Source organism: Corvus brachyrhynchos, unplaced genomic scaffold (genome assembly GCF_000691975.1).
Source record: "Corvus brachyrhynchos isolate BGI_N302 unplaced genomic scaffold, ASM69197v1 scaffold90, whole genome shotgun sequence".
Lineage (NCBI taxonomy): Eukaryota > Metazoa > Chordata > Aves > Passeriformes > Corvidae > Corvus > Corvus brachyrhynchos.
The window spans coordinates 3,899,333-3,907,539 of record NW_008236932.1 but is presented as its reverse complement, the minus strand read 5'-3'; positions in this window follow the sequence as shown (position 1 = coordinate 3,907,539).

Below are 8,207 nucleotides of genomic sequence, written 5' to 3'. Positions count from 1 at the left end.
GCCCCCCTTCTTCCATCATGCCTTCTCAAGGCCAAGATATTGGAGGCTGCCAAGAGCTGAGGGACACAGAGTGGAGCAAGTGAGCAACCTTCGCAGGGCAGTGGAAGCCCAGGGGTGCTCTGCAGCCTCTACTACCTTTGGGCTCTGCTGCCTTGGATCTTGCATATGCCCTTATTGCTTTCTGTACCTAGCCCGGTGTAGTGATGGGGTTGCATCAGCTGTGCATCCCTGTCACTGCTTTGTGTCTTTCAGGTCCTGCCCTGCCTTAACATAAAGGTATGGCGTGAACGCATCCTACAGCTTTTCCCAATCTACCTACGGAGGGAGTGCAAGGTGATGCGTCTCCTGGTGCTCAGATGCCTCATGGTGCTCTGCAAGAAACCCTCTACGGTGAGAAGCAGTCACCCAGCTGTAGCTGTGCAGGCAGTGTGGGGCAGAATAACATATCTTGCACTTGGATGGGCTTCAGAAGATGGGCAGCTGCTTCCAGCTCTCATTACTGCCCATTCATCTACCAGACTCCATTGGAACAGACAGGCCTTTGGCTTCTGGGCTCTGAGGCAGCAGCACGGGAATGAACTGCTTGAGTGGTTCTGGCAATGGAGCCTTTCATGACTTCACAACATTGCATTATGTTCCACACAGGCTGAAAACATGGAAAACCTCACTGAAAGCCTCACAGAGGTGCTGAAGGATGAAGACAGGGAGGTGGTGTGGATGACCCTCTCTGTGCTCAGTGATGTCCTCCTGAACAGAGATGTGCCAATTGCCAGTTCCCTCGCTCTGCAGTTGGTTGAGGCATTCCGGCCACTCTTCGACAACGTAAACCTTTGTGTCCCCCCACCACAGATACTGAGTGCTGCCAAGAAACTGCTCCCATGTGGATTTTCAGTTCCACACCCAAGTGGGCCTGGAGCAGTCAGTGCTGAAGTTCTTGCTCTCTTCCTTTGCACTAGGATGACAGCCATGTGCAGGTGCTCTCCATTCGCCTCTTTCAAGTGGTCATGGAGTTGGTAGAGGAAGAAGGAAAAAGGCCCCTGAAGGACTGCATGCGGCAGAGCCTGCTCCCACTCTTCTACCACATGTATGATGAGAACCAGTTTGTGGCAGAGGTGAGGACACTGAGATACTGGTGCCCCCCTTGAGCAGGCTCAGCTGTCTTCTGCTCTAATGCCTCAAAGACCACAGCACTGCTGCCTCCGTCTGGCCTTTGGGTAGTCCTATGCCCTGGGATGCTGTGCCATCTCCCAGTCTGCTCTCTGCAGGCCTCTTGGGAAGCCCTGCTTCAAGCAACAATACTCCTGAACAAGAGGAATCTTGAGAAGCTGCTGGAGACAGAAGAGCTGTGGAGGTTTGGCGAGTGTCTGGTAAGGGTGGCCTTAAAGCCCCAGACTCCATGTGAACAAGCCCTCTGCTCTCAATCCCCAGTGTGAGGGGCTGGCAGCTATGGCGCCTGCCTACTGCTGCACTCATCACCAACAGCCTGCTCCCCACACACTACTTCCCTCTGGTGTGTGGCCCAGCAGGCTCTTCTCCAGGCTCCTGTCCCTCCCTGAGCCAGGCTGCCAAGAGAGCCCCAAACCACCTGTGCTTTGGCATTGGGACAGCACTGAGGCTCCCTGTGGAGTAACCATCTTTCTGCTCCCTCCAAACCCTGTCACCAGCCAGCCTGTTAGCTGGCCATCAGGAGTGTCCATGCAGGGATGCTAGTCCTGGATGCGGGGGCCACCCATCCAAGGGGAAGAGTCAGTGCCAACCCCTCCCTCTGTCCCCTTGTGCTCTCTCCAGCTGGAAGAGGAGAGAGACAGAGCAGATGGGTACCTGCGCCAGTCCGTGATGTACCTTCAGAGCCCACAGAAGTCCATACGAGAGGCAGCCATCAGGCTCATTGGTGAGCCAAAACCCTCAGGGTCCCTTGCTGCCCTACTGCAGCCTGGCCCCAGCCCCAGCAGCAGGACTCAGCCCAGTGGTTGTGGTACCCTGGCTATGCCTCAGGGCACACTGCCACTGTCTCCCACCCTTGCCCTTGCGCTTTATACATGGCTCAGCCCTGCTAAGGGGAGGAGGACATGTGGCCAGGCTTGCAGCACTGGTGTTGGCGAGCTGTGCCACTGGGGTGGCGACAGGCTTGGTGTCCCTAGTGCTCAGCAGCTGCCACTTGAGCAGGTAGCAGGATTGCTCCCGGTCACCTGTGCGGATGAATGAGGGCAGTGGGATGTCAGAAGGGATAGGCGTGAATGCATGGAAGATCCTGGGCAGGGCTGTGCTCTCAGTCCACACGAGGGGTGGTGTGAGCAGAGCAGACAGAGATTTAAGGGATACATGAGGTATTCATGGCAAGCACCTTAGGGCTTATCCTCTTAGCTCCAGCTCCCTTCTGGCCATGGGAAGAGCTGGGATTGGGTGGGGTGGGAAAGGGTGAGGCTGCCCTGAGGGAGGGATTCCTAGGGTCTGCAAATGTCTGCGCTCTGACCTTGTCTCTGTTGCTCTCTATTCCAGCCCTTCAAGGCACAACAAATAACTGTAGCTCCTCCATCTCAAACATCGCAACTCAAATCTTGGACTTTCTAAGAATTGAAGAGAGAAATCCTTACTCCAGATTCAGGCTGCTGCAAAACCAGATCCATGAGGAGGCAAGCTTCTCTCTTGGAAAATGGCTGGCCTTCTCTCTGGGAAAATGTCTGGGTACGCTGGTGGAGGTCCCTGCACAACTGATCCCAGGGGGTCTCAGGGCCATCTGAATGGGCAAGAAGTATTAGGTGGCTTCTGGCCTTTCCCAACCCACAGGACAGCTCTTCTCTCAGATCACTTTTCTTCACCCCTTTTAAGGAAACTTTAAATGCAAATAGAGGCACTAGTTCACAATCTCTTTCCTCCGGCTCCTGCCACTCAGAGCCCAATCTGCAGCTGGCACAACAGCTGCACCCTGAGCCATCTGCACTGATCATATATCCCAACACTGCCACCCATGTTTTAATTGAGCATACCTGCTAATATACTAAGAGGGGAAAAAAGAAGTTTCAAGGCATTTAACCACTGCTCTTACATACAGTATTGTAACAAGTAACAAACTCAACAGAATTAAGGCTAACAAGAACATCATAGGACAAAAATATTTATCAATATGAAACCAAAACGGATTCTCAAAAGTCAATTACTGATCAAGAGGTTGATCCTTCTCTACTTGTTAACATACTGTGTCAAGCATTCAACTCCTTCTAACAGGTCTTAACTGGGACATAAGTTCACACAGAGAATATTCTGGATTGGAAGGGACCTACAATGATCATTGAGGCCAACTCTTTAAATAAATGGCTCATACGGGGATTGAACACGTGACCTTGGTGTTACTAGCAAGCTGATTGATTGTATTTGATAAGGACAGTAGAACTGAACAGCATAGCCTTGGAGAAATAAAAACAGGATGTAACTTAGGCAAACAGAAATCATGCAAAACACAAGCAGGATGCCAGCTAAGCTCTGCAAGGCTGACAAAGCAGGAATTATAAACAATATTGTGCTTACTCTAAAGCAGGGATCGAGGAGCAGCCACCTGAAAAGGATACCAGATGTTGAAGACCATGGAAGAAGACCCCCGAAGAACCATATAAGGACTTCCAATAAGGGGTGTGATTATGTAAAATAAAGTAAAACATATACATCAAGTAAGCAGGGATAGCTAACAAATATGTAAATCAGTGTGTATGATAAAAACTCTGTTTACCTGACAGGGCAATTAATTAGAGGAAGGATCCTCTGAGTGACTAGTGTGCTGCAATAAAGAAGGCCTGCTTTCTAATACTCAAAACTGTTGTGGAAAGTTTCTACCTGGAAAATTTTGGTATTGTATTCGCTATAAAATGAGTACTGATTTCTTTATGAAGGCTTTTATTATTCCTCCTGAAGAAGTCTTTCTTGTTGGAAAGCCTGACAGCTGGTCTTCTACCACCCAGACACGGCTGGCATGTCCGCAGGGTCTCTTTGCAGAAATGTCCCTGAAAAGGGAAATCAGTCCATGGTCACCCTCCTAACTGTGAGCTCAGTCTGCTACTTGAAAACTCATTTCAAGTTGGGCAGCCATTTGTGATTCTTTTTTGAGGTGGCATAAATTCCTGGAGCTGGCCATGTTTTTTGTACTTGGATAACTATTGCCTGTGTCCCTCCATGGGATTTAGCATGAAACCATCTAGCCACAGTTACTAAATATTCTTTGTCAGAATTGGTATTCCCCCAATTGTCCACATGCCATCATCATTTTAGTTGCCTTTCATTTTATGCCATTATATCTCTTCTTCTGTGGAGCAGTCCTTCTCATACACTGTCTTAGGGTCTATCAAATTTGGCATTTCCTCTGGTCAGCCATCAGAGCCACAACAGTACATTATGCCAGGTGATGTCAAAATCCATGTTTTTCCCGTAACACCCCTGTTGCGTGACATATCCCAAAAGCATACCAAGAATCTGTACAGATGTTCACAGATTTCCCTCTTTCTGTATGTGCTGCATGCATCAAAGCTACTAGTTCTGCTACTTGTGTGCTCATCCTTGCTGGCAGTGGTTCTGCTTCTGTTTCCTGCCTGCAGCTCACCACAGCACAGCCAGTCTATTGCTGCCCTTGCAGGGAGTGGGATGGGCCATCTGCGAATAGAGCTAGATCTGGGTTATATGAGGGAACATCAGTTAAATCAGTCTGTGCTTTACTCTAAATGTGCATCACTTGCTCACACTGGTGATGTTCTTCTCCATCATCAGGTAGTGCTATTAGGTTTTTGCATTAAAGGTGTTAAGATCCTTTATAAGTCATATCTATGTATCTGTTGTGGTGTTAGAACTCTGGGTTCCTCCTGCTGCTGCCACTGAGTTAATACAGGCTGGTGCTCCTGCTGCAACTGTATCTAGTTGCAATCCATCTCTCATGAGGTCCTAATTTCTGCATTACCTCTCCACTAGCCATTATCTGTTTCTACGTTCTCAGTTGTCTCAGTAAAAAGACTTAATCAAGCCCCTTAACCTAGGAATCCGTGGCTCTCAAATCCCACAGCTCTGAGAAAACCTCATGCCTACTTTTTGTGATCAGACATGGGAGCTTAATTAAGGCCCCTCTTCATTATCATTTATTGCCCCTTCCCCAAAATACAGCCTAAATATTTAACTTTCCTTTTGACACAGCTGAAATGTGGGCAGAGATGCGCTCTGTTCCCTTTCTGCTAGGGCAACACAGTCTAGTATACAACCTCTTTCTCACCACAATTTGTTAATGACAAATCATCTACATGAACTGTTTGTACAAGATCTGATTCCAGTAATTTCGTATCTTAATTGCCATGCATTAAGTGCCAAAGTCTCTGCAGATTCAAGAGGCCTAGCCTACCTCCTAAAGGTAAAAACATTTTCTCATTCACTATTTTTTTTAAACAGCAGCTTTTCCTTTCTTTTTTCAGCACAGGGGCAATACAAAACAATAGGCAACAGAGACAGCTTCTTGCTCAGGCAGTACTCTTTGCATATTGTCCTCCTGGAACAAAAATGAAACAGTATTCCCCAAGTTAATAGATAAAATATTATTTTGAATACTAAAAAGATTTTCTGCTCCTGTGACTATGCTGTCAGAAACAGGCTGACAATGTTGCTCATTTTAATTGGTATTATTAACAGTGACTGAGAACAGGAACTGAGAGTAGCTCAAGAACCCAGAACGACGAGGCAGATGAAGCAGCGCGCGCGCAACGCTGGGTGCTCCTCTGACAAGCATGGCAGCAAAGCAGGACCTGGTTCCTGGCACTGGAACAGTTTATATGGTCTTTTGGCCTGCTCTGGATTGGTCAGTCACTTCTGATCCTTGCTGTCACTGGCTCTTTTAGAGGTGCGTTCTTGACCAATCATTTGGCCACCGGGCAATCTCATTGTTTGGTCTTACAGTCCAGTCCGTGTCCTCTCCGGTGCAGTAAGCAATGATGTAATGTTCCCCTCAGAACTTTCCAGATACTCCAACCTACTGACTGGTCCCATGCACCATCCAATAGTGATACATAAGTGCTACTCCAAATACAAATCAATTTCCAACATTGAAGTTCCGTTAACAACCAACTACACCCGAACCCCCAACCCAAAACAGTCCACCAACTCAGCCAATTAGCTCATTAATGTTATTGATAACAGGGACCAAACCACTTATAACAATGGCAGTAAAGCAGGCCACTGAAAATGTCCTTTGTTTATGAATAGCAAATCTTACCAAACAACTGCAACAGTTTTCCCTATTCTGGAGGAAGTCTTCAAATATTATTTACATGTTTACCATCCTCTTACCTAAAATAAATGTACATGTAGAAAAATGTGGGTTTATAACCATTGTTTTTAGATATACACAGAATTATCACCATTACAAGCAAGTACTAGTCATACACATACAAAAAATAACGCAGCATTTTAGCATAACTCCTGAAGAACCTTCTCTTTGGCATAGTATTTCAAATTTACACTACAACAATCAATTCAAATAGTCACAACAGCATATGGTTTGAAGCTGAGTGTACCTCTATCAGATCTCCATGGGTCCCCCTCTTTGAAGAGACTCTATGTGCATACAGCAGCAATGCAGAGTGAGTAACTCCTTCAGTGCGTGTGCTTTCCGGAGGAATGGTCCATCTGTGCACCAACTGCCTATTTTCTAGTTGCAAAATAAACTCTTGAAGTGTGTTGAAGGAATCACCAGACATTAAAACACTGATTCTTGCACGTGATAGAGCACAGTTTTTTAAGTAATTTCCTACTTAATCTTTCAAAATGCTTAACAACTCTCCTACCAATCTTTTCTTCCTATGCCAAGTTTAGTTAATCCCCCAAATCATTCGTCAATGTTCACAGAGCAATGCTGGAGATGGACAATTCACCTTGGAGACCTGCTGTGGATATGGGTGCTGTCTGACGTGGACTTTCCCTTCCCCTGGATGGCCACAGGCTGGTGACAGCTCACTGGGTACTGTAGAAATTCTCCCTGGAGCTCCTGATGGCTTCTCTGGGATGGGTTACATGACCACACTGGGTGCCTTGTGACACCCGTCTCTGCCACGCTGGATTTGGGCATGTGAATTCATCTCCCCACTCCAGCTGGTGAAGAGCAGCAGAGATCACGATCCATCTGTTCTGAACAGCTTTTTTCTAGTGTTTAGGACCAACTGACCCACGTTCAACAGCTGACCCTAAACTTCAACCCCCTGCATGCCTTATGAGGGACCCCACCCCCTGCATGCTTTACAAGGGGCCTCAACCTCTCCTGCACACCTTACAGGTGACCTCAGTCCCCTGTGCAACCTGGGAGAGACCCTAAAAACCCCTTTACATGTGCCTTTTGCTGATCAGACTGTGCACCGATACTCAACGCACTAAAGTAATTTCACCAACTACGTACATAATTCTGCAGCAATGGGAAGTCTGAAATAATTTAAGAATTTTATTAAAACAATTTGAGACCCTTATAGTTTATGTTGAATACACTCCGGGAATTCTAACATTCATCCTTTGGATCCTCCCTGCTTCAAAGTTCTCAGGTGAACTCACATAGCTCCCCATGAACTCCATGGCAATTGGATGTTTGAAGAAGGGGGGCTGTGAAGATGATGGCCTAGTGTCCCATTTGGATTGCCAAATTGTTAAGAAAACTTCCCTATCTGACCATGTCACAATCCATTTTGCTGGGGACATGATGTTTGCTGTAAATTATTTGTTCACTTGAACAAAGACACCTGTCTGGGACTTTTATCCTCTAACTATATAGTCACCTAAAATCCAACAACTGGCCCACCATTTAACTGTAAAAGTGTTGGCTAACAAGCTCTCAACTTTTAGAACTAACAACCTTCCCGTCCTCACCACAGACTTTGGTACAAAGCAAGGGGTAGAATATGATAGCCATACTTTGCCAAGACATAACAAGAGAGGAGAGAAATAAAGACGGAAAAGAGAGAAAGACAAGGAAGATCTTGGTGACTCCGTAAAACATTCAAAACAAGGCTGAAGACTGCGATGATATTACCACCTACACTGAACGTCATTCAATTAAACAGCATGATTCGTGACCTGGCAGGTATCAGTGCTACTTCTTCACTCACGGCCGACTATGACACTATTGCGCAACGCCACTGCCCCGACACACACCGTAACACTCTACCGGGGACAAACACACCCGAGGCGCTTCCTTCCGCTTG